This window comes from Triturus cristatus, chromosome 8 (assembly GCF_964204655.1).
Source record: "Triturus cristatus chromosome 8, aTriCri1.1, whole genome shotgun sequence".
In the NCBI taxonomy this organism is placed as follows: domain Eukaryota; kingdom Metazoa; phylum Chordata; class Amphibia; order Caudata; family Salamandridae; genus Triturus; species Triturus cristatus.
The window spans coordinates 1,104,966,463-1,104,992,849 of record NC_140591.1 but is presented as its reverse complement, the minus strand read 5'-3'; the positions used below and the strand labels follow the sequence as shown (position 1 = coordinate 1,104,992,849).

At 42.8% G+C, this 26,387-nt stretch overlaps 1 long non-coding RNA gene across 1 annotated transcript in view; it reads right to left on the bottom strand.

The window, feature by feature from the left end:
- Window positions 1-18,182: 18,182 nt before the first annotated feature.
- The window catches only part of LOC146805445 (uncharacterized), a 49,952-nt gene continuing 41,747 nt past the window's right edge, over window positions 18,183-26,387 (bottom strand). Inside the window, exon 3 of the long non-coding RNA XR_014967461.1 lies at window positions 18,183-18,647. This is a non-coding gene — a long non-coding RNA (uncharacterized LOC146805445). The remainder of the gene's footprint in view (window positions 18,648-26,387) is intronic.

Here is a 26,387-nt window from a genome sequence, read left to right as displayed (position 1 = left end):
ATCACCCTACAATTTGAAAAATATTTAGAAGCAAGCCAACTGTTGAATTCCCATTAGTCACTTTTCTGTCACAACCACAGTACGGAAGCTGCACTACTAGATGTATGGCAAGCTCCTATCACAAGACAGTCTGCTTAACCTGATGAATTTCAGAGCTGAGTTTTGTACAGATCACCCCCTTTCGCCCTAGTATATGCAAGTACAAAAAAGCGAATCTCATGAACAGTCAAACTGCTTCTTGTTAAAATGTCACATTTTGTCAAAAGGGGTTGTTAAAACTGTACTACCAGCGTGACCATAACAGACCCTCAAGCAAGTCTCTGTCATTGGCAGCCTCATCACAACTAGAAAGATGCCTGGAGAGTTTAGCTGTTTTCAAATTCAAATGGATTTAATTTATACAAGCCATTGTTTCTGCGTATTTATCTTATGCAACTAGCAACTACTTAAAAAGTCAATAGTCTGACTTGTAGGTGTGATCAGGGCTTTAAGTGGGCCGGGTCTCACCGGTGCTGACCAGCAGTTTTTTAAAGGGGGCCTCGAAACGGGTCTCTACCGGGCTCTGTTTTGTGCCCTGGCACAGGCGGTCCATTTTTTTCCAGACTGCAGTGACACTAGGCACATCAATGTGCGCGTGCTCACACTGCTCACTTCTCACTAGTAGAGAAGTTAGGGCATGACGTCATGCCAGGTGAGCCTTGTGGGTAGGGTGACCATGAGCCGCGGATTTGTCTGGACCGTCCCGGTTTTTCAACAGTTGTACTGGCAGATTTCGGTAAAAGTGGCTCATGTCCCGGTGTTTTTGAGAGGGTGAACTAAAAACAGTCAGAGGCATTTTTTTAGGTGTTCCAAAGCAGGGCTAGTAAGCAGCTGTTAAAAGTAAACAGTTTAATTAACAAGCATGAGGCTGGTTTTAAAAATTACATTTTATTTATTTTCTTAGTGCTTGTTCTGTGTTTCTATGAGGACTGTCATTATTTGCCACTTTATTGATGTAAATTGGTAGTCCTTCCTCTATTTTTACGAAATGGCCCGGTTTTTGGGTAGCACGATCTGGTCACCCGACTTGTAGGGGATGGGAAATCCTTTGAAGAGAGTCATTTTCTCTCTGGATTTCCCTTCTCTTTTCGAAACTCAAGAGCAGCAACATTGTCGTGGTGTCACCAGGGCTTTAAGTTGAAGCCTTTTCAATATTACGTACAAGCCATAGTTGCTGCTTATTTATCTTATGCAACTAACAACCATTGACAAAGCCAATAGTCCTGACTTGCAGGTACGATGTTACTTGCTGTATATTATATCTGGATGCAATGACAGAAACAGCACAATACAAGTCGGGCGGTAGACTATGCTAAGTACAGATTTTTAGCTTATGTGTCTTAAGCCATGCCCTCAATTACACTGGCCGCGCCCCTTTGCGAGACCCCCCAGTTTTTTCATCCCACTTAAAGCCCTGGGTACAATGTTATTTGATGTATCATATATCTGGATGCAATGACTGAAACAGGAAAATAAAGTAGGGTGGCACACTATGCAAAGCTGCGCTCTATTAAGAAGAGAAATTCAGCAAGTCAGGAAGTCTACAAACATGACGTGTTTTTCACGCCGTGTTTGTAGAGTTGCTGCATTTCTTTTCCTAATAGAGCTCTGGGCTACGGGGTGATTGTGGGCCTTTGTTAAAGATTTCAGGTTAATCGCAGCGCCCGTCTGGAGCAGCAATTAACCTGAAAACTTTAACAAAGGCTCACAATCACCCTGCAGCCCAGCTCTGTTAAGAAGAGAAATTCAGCAAGTCTACAAACATGACGTGTGCTTTTCATGCCCTGTTTGTAGACTGGCGGAATTTCTTTTCTTAATAGAGCGCAGCTGCAGGGTGATGGGCAGATTGTGTGCTTTTGTTTAAAGTACTCATGTTAATTGCAGCTCGTGACAGCGCTGCAATTAACATGAATGCTCAAACAAAAGCTCTAAATGAAAGAAATACCTGTTTTTTGTGCCGCTCGCTTTTTAAAAGCAGCGGCACGAGCGTTCTTCTTTTATGTGCTGTGTGTGCGCGCTTCACACACAGCACTGCGCGCTACATTTTACAGAGGTGTCTCCGGGTGCGCATGCACACACATTATTGGGAACAGTGGTGGTTACACATTTTCACACCATTAAAAACAACAGAAACTGTGTTTTTCCACTGTTTATGGAACATTTGCTTTTCTTATTGCTTGTTTTCTGCACTGATAGTGCATGGCATATAGACCGTGTACGTACAGTGTATATGAGGTCAAAATACATTTTTGAAAATCAAACTTATTGTAGTACACCATACAATACTTCTTCAGTGAGTCTTTGGTCATGTGTGCTCGCTCTTTCCTTTCTATGTAAACTTTTTTCTGTGAAAAGGCCCTCTCAACATTGGCACTTGAGACAGGCAACGCCAAAACAGGCAGTACACACTTTGCTAACTCTGGACACTGACATAGCTTTCCATGCCAATACTGGTGCACTTGAAGATTGCGATTCTCTGGGCAGGTTCTGCAATATTTGCATTGAACTGGGTGCTTATGCCGTCAGAGTTACTGAAGCGGTCAGAAATGAAGCAGCACTTTTGAACTACGGAGAAGATTCCCCTTTATGGAAGGATTCTAGAACTTGTACAGAGTGCCACAGTGAGCTTTCATTGTCTTCAAATGCCATGGTTGGTGAAGGGACATTTCTATGCATCATTGAAAGCCATTTTCCATACATTTTAAAATAAAAGTTCCTGCATTGCTCTTCAACATTGCTTTGCTTACCAAGTGGCAAGCACTTTAACATGGAACATTTTGCAGTGCCAGTCACTAAAGGTGTGGTCCAGCCCTACTCTCAAGGTGATGTTTCACATATACACAATTATGCTAAACACTTGGCAAACAAGGGTGTTTTAAAACTCTAGTTTTTTATTATGTCCTCTACAGCAGTCATGTTTTCCTGTAAAGATCTAAGAATGCAGTAGAGTGTACTTTTTTCTACATCACTATCAATATGCGATCAAAGAGCCTCACATTTCTTGCCTTTGGCATCATTGCTCAGCAAACATTCTGTAAACGGTTGGCACGTGGATAATATAGCAATCACAGCCTCTATGATTGAGAATCACCAGCTAATTACACATTTGGGATGACTTTTTTTTTAATGCCGTGGAGAGCACAAAATTCAAAATATTTGCGTTTTAGTTCCGACGCATAACAAAACAGTGCACCAGAAGGGACTGAAAAGTCAATAGCATTCTTCATACACTCTAAAGATTGTAAATATGCTTTCAGCATGCCATCTAACAAGTGGCAAGGATCTCTTAGTAGGAAGCACTTCAGCTCAGGTCTCGATTTTGACAGGTCATCACTCAACCTTTTCATATACCTAGCTGAATCACTGCAAATATATTACATTATCACTCCAATCTTTGTTGAACTTGGAAAGAACCTTTTTGCAGCAGCATTCCAACTGACACTGCATTCCATGTTTTCCAAAAGTCTGGTGTCATGTTCTCACCTCTATCCCAGATGCTTGGTGATAGCACTCTTTTCACATATACTTGTCACTATACCTTGCATTGAATGTTTAAAGCCTGAGGTGTTGACAATTCATCTACTATCAATACTGACTCACTAGAAACTGGGGGCTGATGCACCAAGGGTTTCTACCCATTCTTTGTGTGCAAATGTGATGCCACAAATTGGGAACAATTCTTATGAAACCAGCCATTTTATGTATCAGTGAAAGAATCAAATGCAGCCAAAATATCAAATATGATTTAGATTTTTCCTGATTCTCTACAGTTTATAAAATAATTAAACAAGACCTAAAACATTCTTCTAAACCCTGCATCTTTAGACCAAAGACCACAAAATTGAAAAAGCAAAAGGAAGAAGAAACCATATTTTTAGTGACATCCCTAAACAACAAAACTCAAGCAGAATAATGTTAGCCCAGTCTATCTTGCGGCTAGCTTGAATAACAAAGTTAAATTGTATTAGCCCCTTCTGGAAGAAAAAAATGACTCTTTCACTCTCCATTTGCTTTCTTTGAATGGCATTTAGTTTGTGGTTGTGCAGGTGTTTTTTCAGTGTTTATATTTTTACACTGGTGAGGGCTATTTCCCTTTTGGTGGGGTTTTATCAGTTATTATAGGTTTAAACCTAAAACCGGACAGCCTAAACATATGTCAGCCACTCTGATACAATTGTGGGAACGGTGTTTTCAGGGTACCGCACCTCAGTATATCTATGACATACAAGACCGTGTATATGTTGCAGACATGGCCCCGAATTAGGTTTTTAGTAATGTGTCCACCTTGGTGGGTTATCGAGGCAGATTACTTCAGAAAGTTCCGTCGCCGGGTATGCAACACCCCATGAGGGAAGTCCATCCTATTTATCATCCTGAAATACCAGAATTGTGTGACTCTACAAATACTGTAATAAGACAGCGAGTCGATGCTCGGTTTCAAGAACAATGGATCTATACCCCTTGGAAAAGGAGTGAGGTCCCGAGAAAAAACCCCACTGCGTATTCTAAGGAATTGACCGAAGCGGCCTCCTTCATGGTGATGACGTTAGCTGTATGGAGACAAGTCCATACGCAGGACCATGCATTGGAACTGGGTGGCACATGGGACGACATTAAAGCATGGGTTAAGGAGCGCAAGCCCGGTGAGAAGCCGAAGGCAGAGCTACTGGCTCTGCTGGGATGTATTATCGCCTACATGCACTCACTTATCCCACCGAAGAAAGTGGACTAGGATAAGTTGACTGAGTGTCGTCAGAAGAAGGATGAGAGTGTGTCGGATTTCTTTACCAGATTAGAAGGGGTGTTCCTAGATTTTAGTGGTCAGGATTTATCACAGGAGGGTGGTGTTCGTTTTTTTGTGAACAGGTTGGTTACTAATCTACTCCCCGAGATTGCCGCTCAACAGCAGGCCTCGGAGAGTACTTGGAACACATCCTCCCCATCATTCATATTAAGTATGGCTCAGTATTATGAGCATGGAATGAATGAGGACAAGGAAAGAGTGGAGAAGAAAACGAAAGATTTGAAAACGAGAGTGTTGATGCAGCAGGTTGCAAGAGGAGGTGGTAGAGGACATGGTTTCGGGGTCAGGTCCACGGGGCTACAGGTCCAATAGGGGTGGCGCATCAGGTACACCCGTGGGACCCAACCCATGTGTGTACTGTAGAAAGGAGGGACATTGGCGAAACGAGTGTGCGGAATTGTTCCAGAGAGGTAGGGCTACTAGAGGTAGAGGTTCTGGGGGAAGAGGACGCGGAGGCCGAGGTGAGACGCAGTCAGAGAGCACGACTAACAATAGGCAGAGCGGGAACTATTTTGACAACCCTTGGGAAGGCAGTACTATCACGATGACTATGACATGGACGAAGTGACGGAGTTGTCTCACAGCTAGGACAGCCAAGGGCAGGGCGAGGGACCAGTTCCGGTGCCTGTAGATCAGCGTGGACCATACGTTAATGCGGATTTACAAGGCTCCACCGAAAAATTCCTAGTTGACACAGGGGCTATGAATAGCTCTGTTTTCCGTACCCTGGTCCCGGGGGCAGCTCTGTCTGGCCAAAATAATATTTTGGAGGGTTTTTCAGGTATGCCAGTCATTAGCCCCATTGCCAAGCCTCTTGTTTTGACTATTGGTCCTCTTACAGTTGATTCACCATTTCTACTGATGTCAAATTGTGGAGGGAACTTAATGGGACTGGAGTTGTTAAAAAGGTTACATGCGACAATATATTGCTCCCTGGATGGTGTTCACATGACTGTAGTCCCGCGAGTTGCTCAGGCCAAACAATGCTTTGCGAAAGATGACCCCCTCCCTCCCGAATTTCCAAGACGTGTCACGCTCGTTGTGGGCTACCGGTGACATGGATGTGGGGCTGCTACAGATACCCCCCGTCTCTATACAGGTGAAAGACAATGCCAGGCTGCCCAGAATTCCCCAATATAAGATATCCCAGGCAGGAGAAAAGGCTTTATTACAAATAATTCATGATTTGATCTAGTCTGGTGCAGTTGAAGAGATGCTGCAGATCAGAGCTTATAAATTCTCCCTACTTCCACGGACAGAGTAATTTCACAGTCATACGCACATACACTCACCATACGCTGGGGCCCATCACACCAATATTCATTCTATTACTCTATCCACACTGAATATACGAGAGAATTCCTAAATCAATCTGCATCTAATCTGAGGTCAATGCAACCTAATTGATTTGTCTCGAGTCATGATTTAAACAATAAGAACACATTTGAGATCTCAATAAATTGACAAAGAAATAACCACCCGACACTATAATTCAAACAAAAGGTTATTTTATCTAAATTAGTTCAAATGAAAAGTCATTCAATAGCAAAATCATTATTCTCATAGTTACCTATTCTAGCTAAATATCGTATTTAGGTCAGGACAGGTCTCTCAGTAAAGTCTCCCGAGTCGCCGTCCTCTCAATCTGCATCGATCCTCTCGAGCATAGGTTCAAGAAGAAGTGGCCTTAGACCCTCTCTCGTCTAACAATATTTATACTAAAACTTACACATTAAAAGTTACAAACAAGCTCTAAACGTTCGTTGAGCAGAGCGAGCAGGAAAGGATGTTGGCTCGCAACATTTAGAAAAATCTCCGCTCTCGAATATCTCAAAAATAAAAACACGGAAGAAGGAAGCACAAACTAAATCAGCAACATTCATGGATGCTCTTCTCTGGAATTATAGTGAAGCCACCGCAAGTTTATCAAAATGTTCATTGTGACAATTGTTCTCTTCCAAGGATATCTGGCGATGAGCCCAGAGCTGCTGTCCTTTCGGAAACTTTTAGCTCAGACAGAGGCCGAGGTCATGTTCAACCATATTCAGCGAGGCCTCTCTTCATATTTCATCTACTCAAATGCAGGCTGTAAATGTCGGCCATTTTCCAATAGGCCAAAATGGACAATCTTAATTAAAAGAAACACAAAACAACGTTACTACATCATATTGATTATACAGTGTTAATTCCCACTAATACCCTTATGTGTATGTATTTATCTAGCCATTTGCGACATAAAGAAGCGTTAAAGCATATTATTTTAAAGCGCAAACACATAACAAATAGCACTTTAGCCACACGTATTTAATTAATTTGCTCACCAACTTAGTTCACGTATTTAATTAAGCCATGCAATTGCATTCCCACGTGTAATTCTTTCATTAGTAAAGTTGATTAGTCAGAACACTCGACAAAATTAATATCTAGTAATTATTCTTTAGTAATTTTAACTAAGACATACAAAAATATAAGCGGATGTTCGGGTTTAAACAGAAAACCCTGCTCCAGCAATCCCCCTTTGGTGATACATCATCACCACAAAAAACCAACCCAAAAAATGTAGTCCCCATTTCTTAGGAGAAATTCAAATGTCTTTTTGCATTTATACTACACTCCAGTTTCTCTTTCATCATCTCTTTTCGTCTCTAAGTACATGCTCTCTCTAAATTCTTCTAATTCTATTTCTTGTGGGTCTCTTTTTGACCTCTTTTGTCTCTTTTCAACATTTTCTTTTACTATTTTCTTTTTATTCCTCCTATATCTACAGCATATACATCCTAATCTAAGAATTAATAAAGCAACAATCACACATGTCAATGGAAACAATATCTTACCAAAAACGGTACTACCTATCTTAGCAATAAAATTCTTAACAGCAATCATCTTATTAGCCATTTTAGTCCAGATACTTTCAGCTTCCAGTGGTACTAATTCTTCATGCAAATCAGTAATATTTTTGATATAGACCTTTAGATGTTTAGATCTTTAGATCTTTAGACTCCACCCTCTTTGGCCAATAGAATATCAAGGGCAAGTCGATTCTGCATAGACATGGCGTGTAAGGCAACCATCTCCGTATTTACCAAAAGAAACCCTCCAGCGGTGCTTGTCGATAAGCGATCCACTACTGTTGACAGCTTCCGAATTCCATATGCATTTAATGAAATTCCCACTGCTGGAATCAAAGCTCCAAAAATATCTCCTACAATTTCTGACCAAGTTTCTCTCTTAAAGCGTGTTAGTAGATTATTCTGTTCTGCATCTTCTATTCTATCCATATGAAAAATCTTTGGAAAGACCAGGCCAACATAACATGTGCCATACTAATGGTCAGGCAACCTGTAATAAGCCTTATTCCCACAAATATAATACACTCCCGGGAAAACTGGATCTTCTCCACCTTTAAATCCCCATCCTGTTGCAATAAAGTATGTATCATGACACTCACTAGTCCCAACAAAATAACTATCATATTGGGATTTCCTTCTAGTAATGCATAGTTTACCCTTCTGTGGTGCATCTAAAGCCAAAGTTGGACTGGCCCCATTCTTCAACTCCTTTCCCATCTCAATGTCCCACATTGTCTCACTCATTTTATATCTTCCTGCCTTTTCATGCATACTCATTCTCCTTTTCTCTACCATGTCCAGGAAAGCTTTTTCTTCTTCTTTCAAACTACAAGTTAAATTGTTTCTAAAAATTTAATCTAATGTTAATTCTTCTGTTTCAATAAAAATCTCACCAAAAATGTTAGCTTCTTAAGCAGGATTCAATTTCTTATTCATAGGCAATTGCCCAAAAATGTTATCTTTATTAGACATCCCATAATCTATTTTCCCTAACAAATAAAAAACACTACTTAACACACTACATGAAATTCCATACGTAGCTGGAAGATGATGATAAGTAACTCCCTCTGAAACGGATGCAGGCAATTGCATACAGATGTAGCAATCCCTTACTTCCATTGTCTTTACGTATTCATACAACAATTTTGAAAAAACATTGCTAGAAAAATCATTAATTGACCTATCCTTATGTATGTATATATTACTAATTCTAGTTGGAACTACTTTTTGTGAACTCTTCTCTATGTTAGTCATATTCTCAGTATGTATTCCAAAAGTGTCTATTGTAACTCTAAAAGTAACTAATAAAGCAAGTACACTCCATAGTAGCATTAATAATCCTGTACAACAGCAGCACATTCTGCACCATCTTTTCAGACAGGTACATCTACTTTGATTATTCTCTGTGTTAGCCATTTTACTACTTTGGCTGTGTCTTTTGACTTAGCCTCTACTACTCCACTACTGAATCTCTAGAACACTAGATTATTTCAATCTGTTAATTTTCGATTTCTTCTTTTTCACTCTTCTCCAAGTGACTCCCTCAGTTCACTCAATTTGGATTTTCATCACTTTTCACTTCTTCTTCAGCAACATCAAATTGTATCAGATCTTCAATATCCTGAGCATCTGACTCTTCTCCAATGTCAGTCAAGAAAACTTTCAGGATTCCAACAGTTTTCTCCTCCTCAACCACTCTCCGTAAGGTCCCCTCTGGATTTCCCTGACTTTCTGCCTCTTCTTCTTCAGACAGTGCCACATACGTCCATTCCGGTGACCTATACTTCTGGTTGGGCTTCCTGATTCTCTTGATCTCCTCTGGTTCCTTTGATTTCTTCTGTTCTTCCTCTTTTGCTTGATTTTGACTTGACACCTCGTTCACCTGTTCAGCTTTCGATGAATTCGCTCGTGTCAGTCGATACCTCAGCCTCTTTATCTTATTAGGCCAAAGATCTCCTTTTACACTCCTTTTCTGTTTCACTTCTCTATTGTTTCTTTCTCCGATCCAAGTTCTCTTTCTCAGAACTCGACCCTCTGGTTTCTCATTCTCACTCTCATCCGATTCTGTCTCATTTGCCTCTTGTTCATCAACGATCCTCTTTTGCTCCGCCGTCTTCTTCTCCACCAATTGAGATTTCCCTACTACTGTCCCTCCTCGGGTCTCCGACACGCAATCTTCTTGCTGTCTACTTGTCCCTTCACCTAGCTTTTCAGGAATGTTCCCTACACCTCCTCGGGGGTCTTCCGCAATCTGTCCCTCTCTATCTTCTTCTGACCCTACTTCTTCAGGAGTAATCTCAGGTGGATCCTCAATCTCTTCATCTGACTCCGGTGTAGTCTCTGTGGAATTGCTCTTTTCTTTTCTCTCTTTCTCTTTATTTTCTCCACTGCTTGTTGGAACTTCAGGCACTCTTACAGAATCCGAACTCTCCTCTGAGGTTCTCAATGTTCCTCTTGAAGCTTCTCTTGGTAAGAAAAAAGAATCACCTGACTCTCTTTCTGACTCTCCTTCCCCCCTTTCAGGATTCTTTTTTCTTCTCACTGTTTCCGTGTCTGCATCATCACTGGAATCTGACTCTTCAAAATACTCATCCTTTGGATTTGGAACTCTCAGAGTATGACTTGCATGAACCCAGTTCTTCACTCCAGCACACTTCACAGCAGTTGTCGTAGTCAGAATTACTTGTCTTGGCCTTCCCCACCTTGGAACCAAGCAATTCCTTCTTCTGTGCACTTTTATTCTCACCCAGTCCCCTGGACTCAGATCATGGGCCTGCTTCTTTTCAAGTGTAGTGGCGTCTCCTCCAACCTGGTGAAACACAGAATGAACTGCGTCAGCCAGGCCTTTACAGTAATCCAAAATCATGTCATCAGTTATAGTCATCAGCTTATTGACAGGCACAAATGCATGTCTCATTGCACGTCCCATCAATATCTCATGTGGACTCAACCCTGTAGTTCTGTCTGGAGTAGATCTAATAGTCATTAGCACTAGAGGCAAGACATCAGGCCATTTCATTCCAGTGGCTAAACACATCTTGCCAATTCTGTTCTTTATTGTGCCATTCATTTGCTCAACAACGCCAGAAGCCTCTGGCCTGTATGCACAATGTAGCTTCTGCTGTATGCTCAATGCTTCACAAATTAAACTCATGAGCTCATTGTAAAAGTGTCCCCCTCTGTCTGACTCAATTGTCACTGGGAACCCGTACCTAGGAATCAACTCCCTTAACAGCAACTTAGACACTGTTATTCCATCATTTCTCCTAGTCGGATATGCTTCCACCCACCTTGAAAACAAACAGACTATCACTAGAACATACCTCAATCTATTGACCTGAGGCATTTCAATGAAATCTATTTGCATTCTGGTAAAAGGACCTCCTTCTCTGCCTATTGTTCCTAGGCTCACCACTGTTTTCTTTCCAGTATTGAACTGCTGACAAATCAAACATCTTTGACAGATGCTCTCTGCAATCAGCCTGAACTTTGCATTATACCCGGTTTGTTTGAAAGACCTAATCTTAGCATCCCTCCCCAGGTGTCCCTGGCCATGATACATTCTTGCCATTGTTGACAACATGGAATTTGGCATGACTGGTCTTCCATCCCTATAGATCCAAACATGATCCTTTTCTCTTGGAGCACAACCTGCTTTGATCCAATCTCTCATTTCCTCATCTCCTGCTTCATCCTGCAACTGCTTCACCTCATCCCATGTTTCCAGGACATTAGTAAACATCACAGAACAAAAAGACATTTCCTTCTCTCTTCCCTTGTTAATCGAATGATTGTTCTTTGCACAATACTGTGCTATGTCATTTGCAAAGCGATTACCAAGAGTAACAAAATCATCACCCTGTCCATGAGCAGCACATTTTACAACTGCTAGTTCTTTAGGCAGCTGTATCGCCTCAAGCAATTTCCCAATCACTTCAGCATTCTTTATAGGAGTTCCACTTGAAGTCAAGAAACCTCTCTGTAGCCAAAGCTGGCCAAAGTCATGAACCACTCCAAATCCGTACTGACTATCAGTCATTACAGTCACTCTCAAATTCTTCCCAATCTTGCAAGCTTTTGTCAATGCTACCAATTCAGCTACTTGAGCAGATCTAACTCCTTTCAAAGATGAAGCTTCCATAACTTCTGAAACTTTACACACCGCATATGCTGCACTCAGCGCACCTTCTTCTGTTCTCAAACACGATCCATCCACAAACAGCACATGATCACTCTCAGGCAGTGGCAGATCTCTTATGTCTGGTCTTGGTTTTGTACAGTAATCAAGCACATCCAAACAATCATGATCAACATCATCTCTCACACTCACATTTTCAGCATCTGGCAAGAGTGTTGCTGGATTCACATTCACACACCTCTCAAGAGTCACATTTGATGCTCCCAGAATGATTTTCTCATATTTAGTCAGCCGACTATGTGACATATATTGAGTTCTGCTTCTTGTCAAAAGAATTGCCACATCATGAGGTACGAATACCCGTACAGGATATCCCATTATTATACCCTCACTCTGTTCCAAGCTTCTGCATGTAGCAGCTACTGCTTTCAGGCAACCTGGTAAACCCACAGCTACTGGGTCAAGTGTTGATGAGAAGTACGCAATCGGCCTTCTCAGACGTCCATGTTTCTGGATTAACACTGAAAGTGCACATCCATTTCTCTCACTACAGTACAGTTCAAACTCCTTCTCATAATCTGGCATTCCCAGAGCAGGAGCTTCACACAATCTGCTCTTTAATTCTTCACATGCTGCCATTTGTTCTGCATTCAGTTCCAATGGGTCTTTTACTTCACTTTTGGTCAATTTAATCAACGGCTTTGCTATCAGGGAAAAATTACTTATCCACTGACGACAATAACCCACCATTCCCAGAAAAATTCTCACTTCTCTCTGGGTCATTGGGGCTCTCATTCCTCTGATAATTTTGATCCTGTCATTGGTCACTTTTCTCAGACCCTTTTCAATATTGTGTCCAAGATAATGTACTTCTTTCTTGCAAAACTGCAATTTTGCTGGAGATACCTTTAACCCTCCATCAGCCAGATGATTCAGTAAAGCTATGGTATCTACTTCACAAGCTTCACGTGTCTTTGACGCCACAAGTAGGTCATCAATATACTGTACTAGTACTGAACTTTCAGGCATGATCAGACTTTCCAATGATTTCTTCAGCAACTGATTGAATATTGAAGGACTCTCTGTGTACCCCTGTGGGATACGGCACCATGCCAAAATACGCTGTCCAAACCGAAATGCAAAAATCGGCTGGCTGTCATGATGCAATGGAATTGAAAAGAAAGCATGGCACAAAACAATTACTGTGTACCATTCAGCATCATGAGGAATCTGATACAAAATCACTGATGGGTTTGGCACAATGGGACAGCATGATACCACAATTTTATTAATCTTTCTCAAATCTTGTACAATCCTGAACTTCCCATTAGGTTTCTTCAGCCCCATTATCGGCGAATTACATGGGCTGCTCAATAACTCTCTCAAAACACCCTGCTGAATCATCTTGTCAATTATAGGAGTTATTCCTTCAATTATCTCTGGTGTCAATCTGTACTGTGGGATATTAGGGTAAGTGATTCCCTCTTTCACTGTAATCTTTACTGGATCTACATTATTCATCAATCCTACATCCTCTCCGGTAAAATCCCAAACTGCTGCTTTTACTGTGTTTCTCAACTCTTGAGGCAAATCATCTGGATTAAATACAGCATATGTTCCAACAATCTCACTTTCTCTATTATCTAGAGTCATCCTGTATAAGACATCCTCATCCGGTGTCTCAAAAGCTATTCCATCCGGAGTACAAAAAATTGTGCAATTCATTTTACACAATAAGTCCCTACCTAACAAGTTCACTGGACTAGTATCGCACACCACAAATCTGTGCATATCTGAAAATTTCCCTATCCTTACCCTTACTGGTTCAGTAAGACGAGTCTTAATCTGTGTATTAGCTACACCAACCACTTGGATTGCTTCGTCCGAGAGAGCAAGATTTCTTATATCTGCTGACCTGACAGTTGACCTCGTCGCTCCTGTGTCTACTAAAAAAGTAACACTTTCCCCATTTATTTTCCCATCTACAAATGGTCCTGCCTGGTCTATTTCTAGAGTTGCTCCAAGTATGCACTCTTCCTCCTCTCTTCGGCACCGTCAGTAGTCCCCTTCAGACTCACTCCCCTCATTCTTTAACCAGTACTGTTGTACCGGGTTTGAACGTCTCGGTTTGTTTACCTGCTCATCATTGTAGAATCCTGAGTCCTGGTTATATTTCTGGGACCCTCTATTCTGCGGCAAGGGCGGTTTTGGCTCTTGATTCTGCTGTTTGACAACCTTCTGCTGTTGCTGCTGATGATTACACCCCTCGTTCTGCACCTGTTGATTCAAGGATTTATTCTCATTACGCACTAATGGTGGATTCGTACACTCGGATCTCCAATGCCCCAATTGTCCACAGTTGTGACACGGGAGCTTCTTTTTGGCCTCTTCTAGATTCCCCTTTCCCTTCCCTGTACCATATCTGGGCCTATTTCCTGGATTATTTGCTTGTTCAACCAGCTGTGCTTCTTGTCTTTCTGCAACCTTCACCTGTGCCCACATTGCTTTCTCCTTCAGCTTTCTTTGCTTCGCCTCAATTTCATCACTGAAGTATTTCGCATGTCTCAAGATTTCATCAATCTTTTTACTCTGCCAATCAACTGTATGCTCTCGAATCATCTCACTGATTTCAGGTCTCAAGCCATATACAAATCTGTATACAAAATGACTCAAATCCTTATCACCCAGGTGTTCATCTCCACTGAACTGTTTAAAAGCCAGTATCAGCCTTTCTTAAAAAGCATGAACTGATTCTTTTGCTTCCTGATGTGTTCAATCTATCTTAACCCAGTCTGTCTCTTTAGGGGGTACCTTATTCTTCAGGAACACAATAACCTGCTCGTACTTCTTCATTACCTCCGGGTCTGGAGCTCCTGTTTTCTGATCTCTCGGGTATTCCTTAGCAGGCCAATCTACAACTATTTTACACTCTGCCCACAAGTCTGCTGGAACAATTATATCAAACAGACTATTCAAGTCAATCCACAGCACTTTTGACAATTTCACAAACCTATCTACCTGCCTATACCACTCGACAGGCTTTTCTCTCAGTCGAGGGAAATCATTCGTAAATGACAAAATATCCTGTCTAGTCCATGGGACATGTGCATATCCTCCTCCAGGAATCTCTCTCATAGGATAAGCATCCACTGTTTTTTCCCTTTCTCTCATGGGAAATGCTGAGTAAGTTCTGTCCACTGAATCTTCTCTTTTCTTGTACCACCTATCCTTCCACTTTTCCACATCACCCCATTTTCGCAATAAGGAAATCATTTCCTTAATCTGCCCTGTTCTGCCAACATCATTTAGATTCTCGATATCTTTATCAGAAAAATCCACTCGGTAAGGCTTCTGCAAAGCTTTCACCTTATCCATGTCAACTCCCATTTCACTCGCTATTCCTTTCAACCTGTCATGTGTATTCTTAGCCCTCCATGTAATACTCTTGCACATGAATAACAACTCTCCATCATGATGATTTTTTAACATTTCTGTAGGAATTGTTCCTGCTATAAGTTCCTCCAATTCTATGCGCAACCTGGCCACATCAATTGCCTGAGAATCTTTATCCTTCCTTTGAAGAACTTTCAACCAATCATTCAAATCCTCAGCCGTTATTTCTGTAGACCTTTTCACTGTATTCACTCGTTCTGCCATCCTCTGTGGTTCCAAAATTGATCCTTCCACACAACCAGTATTCAATCCTGAATAAGGCTGTACATTTAACTCTCTACCACATGTATCATGTCTCAACTGTCTCAAATGATTCTCTTCTGTCCTCATTCCTGACCCTGAACTAACTTGTCCATTTCCCACATATGGAACTGTCAAACCATTTTCACCCATTCTTTGCTTATCAAAAATAGGCATAACCGGACCTATGGTTACAGGCACTGTATCAGCTTCTAAATTCTTTGTCAATTCCCTAATCTTCTCTGTCAACTCGGATGTGGTTCTTGCTAATTCTCTCGTTTTCTCATCCCCGATTGTATTCTCTCTCTCTCGCTCTCTCTCTCTTTCCCTTTCCGTGAAAGAGCTACCACTTTTCAAATCAGGTGTCGCAACTTCTGTTTTAATGATCTGCAAAGTATCTCTTATTGGAGTAGCAACTGGTGTTCTCACTTCTGGTTCTGGTCTATATGGAGGTGGTCTCTTGTAAATCATGTCATCTAAGACTTTATCCTCATAATCATTAGCCCCATACCTCCTCAATTCTGCATCCTGTACCTTTTCCGTACCTTTCCTCCCTTCCGTCTCTTCAACAGTTCTCATAGGATACAATCACTCTGACATACTAGCATCTCGCCATCTCCTCATTCGATCATGATGAGTTTCACGATCATATTTCCTCCCAAAAATATACCTATAATTACCTCCACTCCTCTGCTTTTCTCGCTCATGCACCTCATCTTCCCATTCTACTAATGCCTCGAACTGTGTCGCCTTGGTCTTGGCTCTAGACACATCATCTTTTCCCTTAAATTTCTCAACACGGCCAAATTAAATGAACCATGTTCCGGGAATGCTAAAACACCATCTTCTTTAGTGTACTTAGCCCAATTGTCTAACCAAATACAGGTATGATACCCATATTTCGCAACCATGAAGGATGCAGGGGTTCTTGTCGGAGGTAGTAATTCACCTTCTCTAGTTATTATGTCCTTATCCTTGTCGAACCACTTTTTAATTTTACCGAACAAGGATTTCTTCTTCTTTTCCTCCGTTTGGTAATACATTTTTGCGTTTATCACAACCCTCTAGTCCTTTCCGCAACTGTACGATCTTTTGACCAATAACAGCGCGACTCACACCAACGCACCAATCCTGGAGCGTCTACGTCACCCTGTACCTCTTCCAATCCCTGCGCGGCTCACACCAACGCACCAATCACAGCGCGAGCACTGTTCTAATCCACTGTCCAATCACAGCGCGGTCTTTCTGACGTCAGTAGTCGCTGCAGTCGCTTCTACTCCTGTCTCCTGTCACTCGTCTACCCCTCCTTTACAAAGCCTTCTCAGTAGACTCCGTTTCAGATTTTTACAAAATCTATTAGTTACAACATATAAACATCTCCATTGTCTGCTTCGCTAACCATAGAATAGTAAAGACCTTTCTCACAAGAATCCCGCTTGTCTCTAGAACAGCGCTTACCTCTGCTCTACCACGAAATTATTACTTTCGTTGACACAGTAGCACATCCCTCTACTCTGCCCTTCTAACATGCATTCATTAACTGTTTCCTCTCGGAATGTTTCAAAGAGTCTCTCAATCAACTAAATGCTCATACATTCACGCACTTTCACACTAGAAAATGTAGCACATTTACACAGAATCCTGCCTTTCCCGAGAACAGCGAACAGTCTGTCCCACTACAGAATTATAACACACGTTAACCAAGCAGTGCTTACCTCTGCCCAGTCCTTCAAACAAGCTCAGAGAATACCTATTACTTCTCCAGCGGTAAGCTTTAACGGCAAACCTTACAGATCCCTGGGACTTAAGACCAGAGTTTCACAGATAACCTTTCGCTACCATACACACTCCCCTTATACAGAAAATATGTCTCTAATAGTAACACACGACGATGTCACTGAATCGAACTCAGACAATGTGACGCGCAACTTCAAGTGTCACACGCTTTTCCCTGCATACGTACAGGGCCAACAATCCCGTCTTTCTCAAGAGCAGCACTCACTTCCCTATGCCCTACTACGGAACCGTCACCGACTCCCTACGTCCCAGAAGCCGTACTCACTACATAGAACTCAATACGACGACTTCAACATTTAGTGTTAGTACATGTATCAACATCAATCAATAAATCAATAAATCCAAAAGCCTATGTACAAGCAATCTATCAGATCAAGACAATAATCAAAACCATCATACTGCTACCAGGAAACTGCTGCAGATCAGAGCTTATAAATTCTCCCTACTTCCACGGACAGAGTAATTTCACAGTCATACGCACATACACTCACCATACGCTGGGGCCCATCACACCAATATTCATTCTATTACTCTATCCACACTGAATATACGAGAGAATTCCTAAATCAATCTGCATCTAATCTGAGGTCAATGCAACCTAATTGATTTGTCTCGAGTCATGATTTAAACAATAAGAACACATTTGAGATCTCAATAAATTGACAAAGAAATAACCACCCGACACTATAATTCAAACAAAAGGTTATTTTATCTAAATTAGTTCAAATGAAAAGTCATTCAATAGCAAAATCATTATTCTCATAGTTACCTATTCTAGCTAAATATCGTATTTAGGTCAGGACAGGTCTCTCAGTAAAGTCTCCCGAGTCGCCGTCCTCTCAATCTGCATCGATCATCTCGAGCATAGGTTCAAGAAGAAGTGGCCTTAGACCCTCTCTAGTCTAACAATATTTATACTAAAACTTACACATTAAAAGTTACAAACAAGCTCTTAACGTCCGTTGAGCAGAGCGAGCAGGAAAGGATGTTGGCTCGCAACATTTAGAAAAATCTCCGCTCTCGAATATCTCAAAAATAAAAACACGGAAGAAAGAAGCACAAACTAAATCCGCAACATTCATGGATGCTCTTCTCCGGAATTATTGTGAAGCCACCGCAAGTTTATCAAAATGTTCATTGTGACAATTGTTCTCTTCCAAGGATATCTGGCGATGAGCCCAGAGCTGCTGTCCTTTCGGAAACTTTTAGCTCAGACAGAGGCCGAGGTCATGTTCAACCATATTCAGCGAGGCCTCTCTTCATATTTCATCTACTCAAATGCAGGCTGTAAATGTCGGCCATTTTCCAATAGGCCAAAATGGACAATCTTAATTAAAAGAAACACAAAACAACGTTACTACATCATATTGATTATACAGTGTTAATTCCCACTAATACCCTTCTGTGTATGTATTTTTCTAGCCATTTGCGACATAAAGAAGCGTTAAAGCATATTATTTTAAAGCGCAAACACATAACAAATAGCACTTTAGCCACACGTATTTAATTAATTTGCTCACCAACTTAGTTCACGTATTTACGTGTAATTCTTTCATTAGTAAAGTTGATTAGTCAGAACACTCGACAAAATTAATATCTAGTAATTATTCTTTAGTAATTTTAATTAAGACATACAAAAATATAAGCTGATGTTCGGGTTTAAACAGAAAACCCTGCTCCAGCAGAGACAGCAGCAAATGTATACAATAGCCCCATTCTGCCTATTCTTAAAAAGGCCCCTTCGGAATGTCCAGACACCCATCCTGATGTTTACCGTTTTGTGATGGACCTGCAAGAGGTAAACAAAATTGTGGTTCTCCAATATCCTGTGGTGCCTGACATCACGACGATCTTGACTATGATTTCCCCACCATCACATTTTCTCAGTGATTGATTTAAAGAATGCTTTCTTTAGCATCCCCATCCATCGCGATAGCCACCATCTTTTTGGGTTTGCAATAGCCGGTCGGCGTTTTAGATTCTGTCGTGCTTCACTAGGCTTTATGGAAAGCCCTAGTATTTACAGCCAGGCTTTGAAAAGTCAATTGGATTCACAGAAATTTCCATCTGGTAATGTATTGCTGCAATATGTTGACGATCTTTTAGTGGCCTCAGACACTGAGCAGGGCTGTAAAGAGGCCACAATTAAATTACTGCTCCATTTGGCACATCACTGAGACAAGGTGTCCCTATCGAAATTTCAATATTGTCGACAGGAGGTCGCAGAATAACACCTGCTATAACTAACTTGTCTGTTCCTAAGATCCAACGCGAGGTACGCGCGTTCCTGGGGATAACTTCGTATTGTCAGCACTGGATCCCAAATTTCTCCCTACTATCAAAACCCCTTCTTTACCTCACCACCAAAGACGTACATGAGCCTTTGCCCTGGACACCTGCATGCCAGCAATCTTTTGAACAATTGAAGACTGCGCTCTGCTCTGCTCCTGTGCTTGGTACCCTTTTGTGCTCTATGTACACGAGGCCGATGGTTGCGCGCTTTCTGTACTAACACAGGGTTTCGGTGGTAAGCAGAGACCCTGCGCCTACTTTTCAGGCCTTTTGGATAATGTTGCCAGAGCGCCTACGAGCTGTGTGAGAGCTGCTGCAGCGGTATCTATCAGACGATCGGCATGGCTCGTCCTTGATACTGACCTCACAGTGATGGTACCTCACGCTGTGGACACGCTATTGAACAAGACAAAGACACAGCACCTCACTAGTGCACGTCTTACTGGATATGAGCTGACTCTATTTGCTCCGCACATTACCATAAAAAGATGCGCTACCTTGAATCCAGCCACGTTACTACCCCTCCCTTCGGAACAAAAGGTCAATGATGTCCATGATTGTTTGTTTCGGACCGAAGAAGAGACGAACGGATGGGTAGACCTGACTGATGTTCCCTTATCTGACCCCCAAGGGGAACTATATGTTGATGGCTCTTGTTTAAAGCTGACGGATGGCACTACTAATGCAGCCTATGCAATCACCACATTACATACTGTAATTGAGACATCTCGTATCCCATATCAGTCGGCCCAAGCTGCTGAATCGGTTGCTCTCCTAAGGGCCTGTGAGTGGAGTGAAGGACTGGCTGTTAATGTCTACACTGACAGCCAGTACGCTTTCGGGGTAGCACATAATTTCGGGCGTCTCAGGGCAGAGAGGGAGTTCCTGACATCTCATGGACAGAAAATACAGCACGGCCCCCTAATACTCAGATTGTTATCAGCACTGACACTCCCTGACAAACTGGCTATAAAAAAATGCAGCGCACATAAAGCTGTTGTGGACGATGTTGGGAGGGGGAATGCGTTTGCGGACCAGACAGCTAAGGAGACAGCTAGGTCAAAGATGAGTAAAATGTTTGTGGAAGGTCCTGCTAGATGGGTTCTAGACAATGGGATGTTTGAGAACACTGTGGAAAGCGTAAGAGAAATACAAAGAGAGGGGACTGCAGATGAATTGGTAATGTGGGATGAGAGAACAGGACGCTTGGATGAGGACGGGTGTTGGACTGATTTGTCAGGCAAACAAAGATGGTTGTTGCCGGATGCCTTTGTCTTTCCTGTAGTCACCATGGCCCATGGCCCAGTGCACATTAGTGCTAAGGGCATTTGCAAGCTGTTAGACCCAGAATGGCAGAATGAGAACATTCCTAAGGTTGCAGCATACTTGGTGAGACACTGTATCATTTGTCTCAAGCACAATCCTGGAAAAGGCACCCCTACACCTGCTGATAATTTTGCACCACCTTCCTTCCCTTTCGAGGTTCTCCAGATGGATTTCATCGAAATGGTTTGAGTAAATAACTTGAAGTATTTACTAGTGGTAGTTTGTACTTTCAGTAAGTGGGTTGAGGCCTACCCACCTAAGGAGAATATGGCTATAGCAACAGCAAAGGCACTGTTAAAGGAGTACTTCCCACGCTAAGGATTGCCACGCGTGATCTGAAGTGACAATGGGACCCACTTCAGTGCCAAAGCTATTGATCTGGTGTGCTAGGGCCTGTAAATTACGCAGAAATTCCATGCAGCAAATCACCCTTAGGCAGTAGGCCTTGTAGAGAAGTAGAACGGTATTCTCAAACTGAAACTAGCAAAGATACATGAAAGTACAGGATTGCAATGGCCAGATGCGTTGCCCCTAGCATTAATGTCTGCAAGGGTGCCTGCGCATTCTAGGACTGGATTGTCACCCTATGAGGTGGTCTTCGGGCACCCTGCTAATGTATGGGGTATCCCAAGACCAAAGCGCTTTTCTGAAATAGAATATCCTCTTTTGATTGACTATTTATATGCCTTGTCTAAAAATATGCGTTCTGTCCACCAGCAGACATCTGCTGCCCTACAACCACTGCCAGAGGGTCCCGGACATCAGATCCAGCCTGGAGATGTTGTGCTCATCTGACAGTTCCAGCTCAAATCCTGATTGGAGACGAGGTGGAGAGGCCCTACCCAGGTGCTCCTGGCCACTCGGACAGCTGTAAAAGTGGATGGCCGGAATAGGGTGCGTCTTCCGCTTCCATACGATTCTTGGGTGAAGGACAGGATTGCTGACCAGGAAAGGGAGCTGGTCCCCCGCTTTGTTCCCTTCTCCGACGCCCAGCTGAGAGGGGCACAGACCGACAAGGAGAGCGACGAGGCCATATTCGAGGCGATTCCCCCTGAGTTAAGGGCCGCTCGGATACCCCACTCCCTGGAGCACAAGCACCTGAGTCTCGATCCCCAACTGAATGGGAGCCCTTATCTTTGTTTGTTGATGAAGAAGTGCCTCGGCCCACAAGGTAAAATCTGCGGCTCCGACGGAAGGACAGTGCACCTGCAGGGCAACGCAGGAGTTAGGGAAGGACTTGAGTTTAGGGTGCAGGTGCTGAGCCTCTGGTGTCTGTTTAGATTAGAGTAAAGAATACTGGTGCACTGCCTGAGACACTGGAGAGGATCGGAGAGGGTTTTTGCCCCGAAGGGAGGTTACCCTATCCTGAGCGAAGAAGGATTGTTTTAGTAAGGGCCGAGATTGTTTTCAGTCAGGTTGCAATTGTGCAGCTCCACTGTGAGAGAGACAACGTTTGATGAACGATAGGAGCCTGCCTGTGAGGCTCTTGAAGGACACAGGAAAGAAGAATACCCCTCTGGCTGGTTGTACAGTGGCACCAATTCCTAAAGTACTTTCTAGGTACCCGTTTGGTCGTACAATGATGAGGGAGAAGCAGCCTTTGGTGGCTTCTCCAATGCAGCACAGTAGTCCTGGGTGGTCTAGTTGGTACACTGGAAGTAGGGTAGTGGTGGTAGTGTTCATTCTCTTGGTGATGATAACACTGTTTGGGGTACTCTGGTACTTAGTGGAACAACACCCTGTGCATACTCTGCTAGAGACTACCCCGGTTCCAGTTGAGCATTTGTTTATTACATTGGCCCCGCATAAAGAAAGACATAGACAGACTTATACCCAGAATACATTTATCCAGATGCTCCATCAGGCACACAGCACCACTAATGCCATGAAGTGTCGGGTGTGTGGGCTACTCCCCTCAGTTATGCATAAAAATGACTTACTGGTGCCGTTGCCCTTATCAAATTTAGGTAGCTGGGAAGCAGGGTTTCAACTGCTTTCTATGGTATACATGCATTACTATGCAGATACGATGAAAGTGACATAGGCTGATTATGAGGCGGTTTTAGATTATATAGTGATACATCAGGGATATACGCCTGGGATAAATGGAAAGGAGGGTACCCTGCATCCTGACGCATGTATGAATGTATTTACAACTCATGAAAATGTCACTTGGTTGCAAAATGAAGTACTAGACTTCCAAGGATTCAATGTCACTCAATATTTTAAATGTTTCCAGGAGCGTAATATCACTGAAGAGAAAGCTATGCCCTTCCCCGTGAAAAATGCAACAGCTATTTTTTGTGTTCAAGGGTTAGGGAATGTTTCAGTAGGACACAGTCATTGTAACTACACATATCAATTGAATACTACCAGTAGTCCACCCTTGCTACCACCCCCGAATATATATTTCATCTGTGGGGAGCAAGCTTACACGTGGCTTCCTCCTGCCTCCCGTTTATATTGCACCGTCCAATTATCACGAAGATCATAAGTTACATCGTAGGGATCTTCATTTGCATCGAGTTTAGAGAGTTGTTGATCCAGATGAAATTGATCAGAGAGATACCTCCCTACAACAATTCACTGATATAATGAATGGTATTGTACCGTTCTGGGGCCCCATGTTCAATAGCCGTAACATTCTACGTTCAGGGCTGGACTGGGAACCCAAACCGGCCCTGGCAAAGTGCTTGGCCGCCCCCCCCCCCCGCGGGGGGTTGGGGGTGCCACCAAGCTCTTTGCCAGGGACGGTTTTCAGCCGATTTTGTTACAGGGCCCTATAACAAAAATGGCCCCAGGGGCCCAAAACCGTCCCTCACCCGTGCGGCGCACTGGGGGATTGCCCGGTGCCCACTACGGCCAGTCCGGCCCTGTCTATGTTTAGCCAGAGTAGTCAAGGGTGTCATTAATACTACTGCAGGTATATTGACTAATATTACAGTTGAGCTCCAGGCTACGAGACTTCTCTCGCTTCAAAATCGAATGGTTTTAGATGTTATCTTAGCCGATAGGGGTGGAGCCTGTCACGTCATAGGGAGCAGCTGCTGTGTATACATACCAGATAGTGCCCCGACTGTCTATTCGGCAATACAGAAATTGCATTCACTTGCCTCAGAAATTCATGAGGACAATGGCTCTTGGTCCCTCACAGGATGGCTCTGGGGTCTATTAGCGTCCTGGGGTTGGAAGATTCTACTTATCTTGATAGGTATTGCAGGTATTATCTTTACTTGTTGCCTGTGTATTCACTGCCTTCCAGTATGCTGCAATTATTGCATGACTAAGCTTACACCAACTCCTAGAATTTCCGGTCATGATAATAAAGTCTCCAAAATGATGTTTCAGGAAATTCAGTCAATTATGCTCATTGATGAAGGTCTGTTTGATTACAGAAATGCTTGCCTTTGCTTTCAACTCACTCTGACCAATAGATGACTATGTACTATCTCCTCCCCACTAGAATTGTACAGACCCTACCGGATAGCAATAAAGCTTTTAGCCACACATGCTAAAAGGAGGGTCTGTTAGATTCAACATTCCCCGTTTCCATATTGCACTCACCATGTTATATTAGGTGAGCAATGTGTGACTAAAATACATGTAATTATGATTACATTATGCAGCCCGCTGAGTTATCCCGGTAACATGCAAGTTTTCGTTTGCCACTGTGACTCCATTTTGTATTTCGTAACCCTTATTAGACTGCCTCTACTGTGCCCGTGTTAGGCCTTAGAATCAGATTCGCTTGCCTCAGCAGAACACTGTATTTTGTTATATTTCTCTGTTCAAGGCTGCAACTTTACTTGCTAACAAGACAATTATTTTGCTTTTGCATTCCATTGTATACATGTAGCTCTGCTCCCACGTTAGGAGATGCTGAGACTCTGCACAGCGGCCTTGGGCCGCTGATGGTGAGTCCATCTGGCAGGTGTTATCTCATCTCTCTGTGCCTCCTTTGTTCGTGCCCGGCTTAGACCGGTACTTTTGCACCAGAGGCGTGGCCGAAGTCTCCTGAAGGGATTATCATCTATTAGCGAACGTTGGAGAGTCAGTCCCCTCGACAGACATCTAAGGGTGCAGGTCTGAATAGGCTCCTCTGCAGAGAATATACCTGTAATAAACGTAAGTTTCTATTATCTACTGTCTGACCGACTCTTCATTTTGGGAAGGCATAGCAGGTGGTCATAAGTACCCGCGTGGCCCTAGAGGGCCCCGTCCTTCACTTAATGAATCACTGTCGTCCGGAACTGTACCCACTAGATGGAAACGAAATAAAATCTTACTCTTACTTAAAAAACCTACGGCCGATCCCAAAGTTCAAGCAAACTATAGGCCTATTTCCCTTCTCCCAGCATTCTCAAAAATGTAAAAAGGTTTCACAGCCAACTGTATCACTGAAACAGCTCTGTTAGAAATAATCAACCACCTCAAAGGCACGCTAGACAATGAGGACATAGCCGTTTTGATTTTGCTAGGCCTAACTGTGGCTTTTGACACTGTCCTCAGTGAAAGACCTGCCTTCAGGCTAGTGGGATTGAAGTATGATGACTATAAAATAGCCAGAACCATGAAGCTCAAATTGAATCCTTTGTGGCGTACCCCGCTGGATGCGGGAAAGGAGGCAACTCCTTTTTGTTATTTATCCCTCACACACCCTACTGGTGTCATGTTTTATCATCAGGTTCACCCTGACTCCGAAAGGTCAGGGTGGGCTCGATCATGTTTCAGGGAGCACTTAAGAGATATAGGCCAGGGGGGGTCTAAAGATAAAAAATCCTACTGCGTTCCCCAGGTATCCCTTTATTTGCGGGGACTTAATGGATATTAAAATAAAGGTAAAAATAGGGTCATATGGAGCTTATGGTCCTATGACCCTAAAGACGTGCCAACATGTTTCAGCCCTTGTCGCTGTCCTGTAAGGTACTGGGCTTTCTTCAGGGCAAGACAGAGTTCCCTTCCTGGTGTTGGTAAAGGAATTATTCCTATATATTTTTTTTGATGGAACAGAAAGCTGTTCCCTCGTGAAACTAATTGAGGTTGATACTTATCTCTCCATCTGGATTTGAGCGCAAAAATTCCGCCTGTGAGAAGAATTGTGAAAGGAAACAAAAAGCAAACCATTTTTGCAATGCATTTTATCTCAATTATCAACAGCCGCACTCCCATTGAGCCTGGTGTGCTTGCGTTCTCATCACACCGTGATCCGTGATCTGTGACTGTGTACATGAGCCGTTCATGGGTCTATTTGACCTAAACAAGCCATTATGCTGTATGCGTCCCTTCCGCGCAATCAACTTTCACTCGTGCATTGTGAATACCAAATTCATGCGTAACTCACACATCGTTACACACACTCTTAACCTGTCTATCTCCATTGTATGATCATGCCAACAGACCCTTCGTATCGCTACGACCGTGCGAAAACCACGCCTAGAATACTCGATCT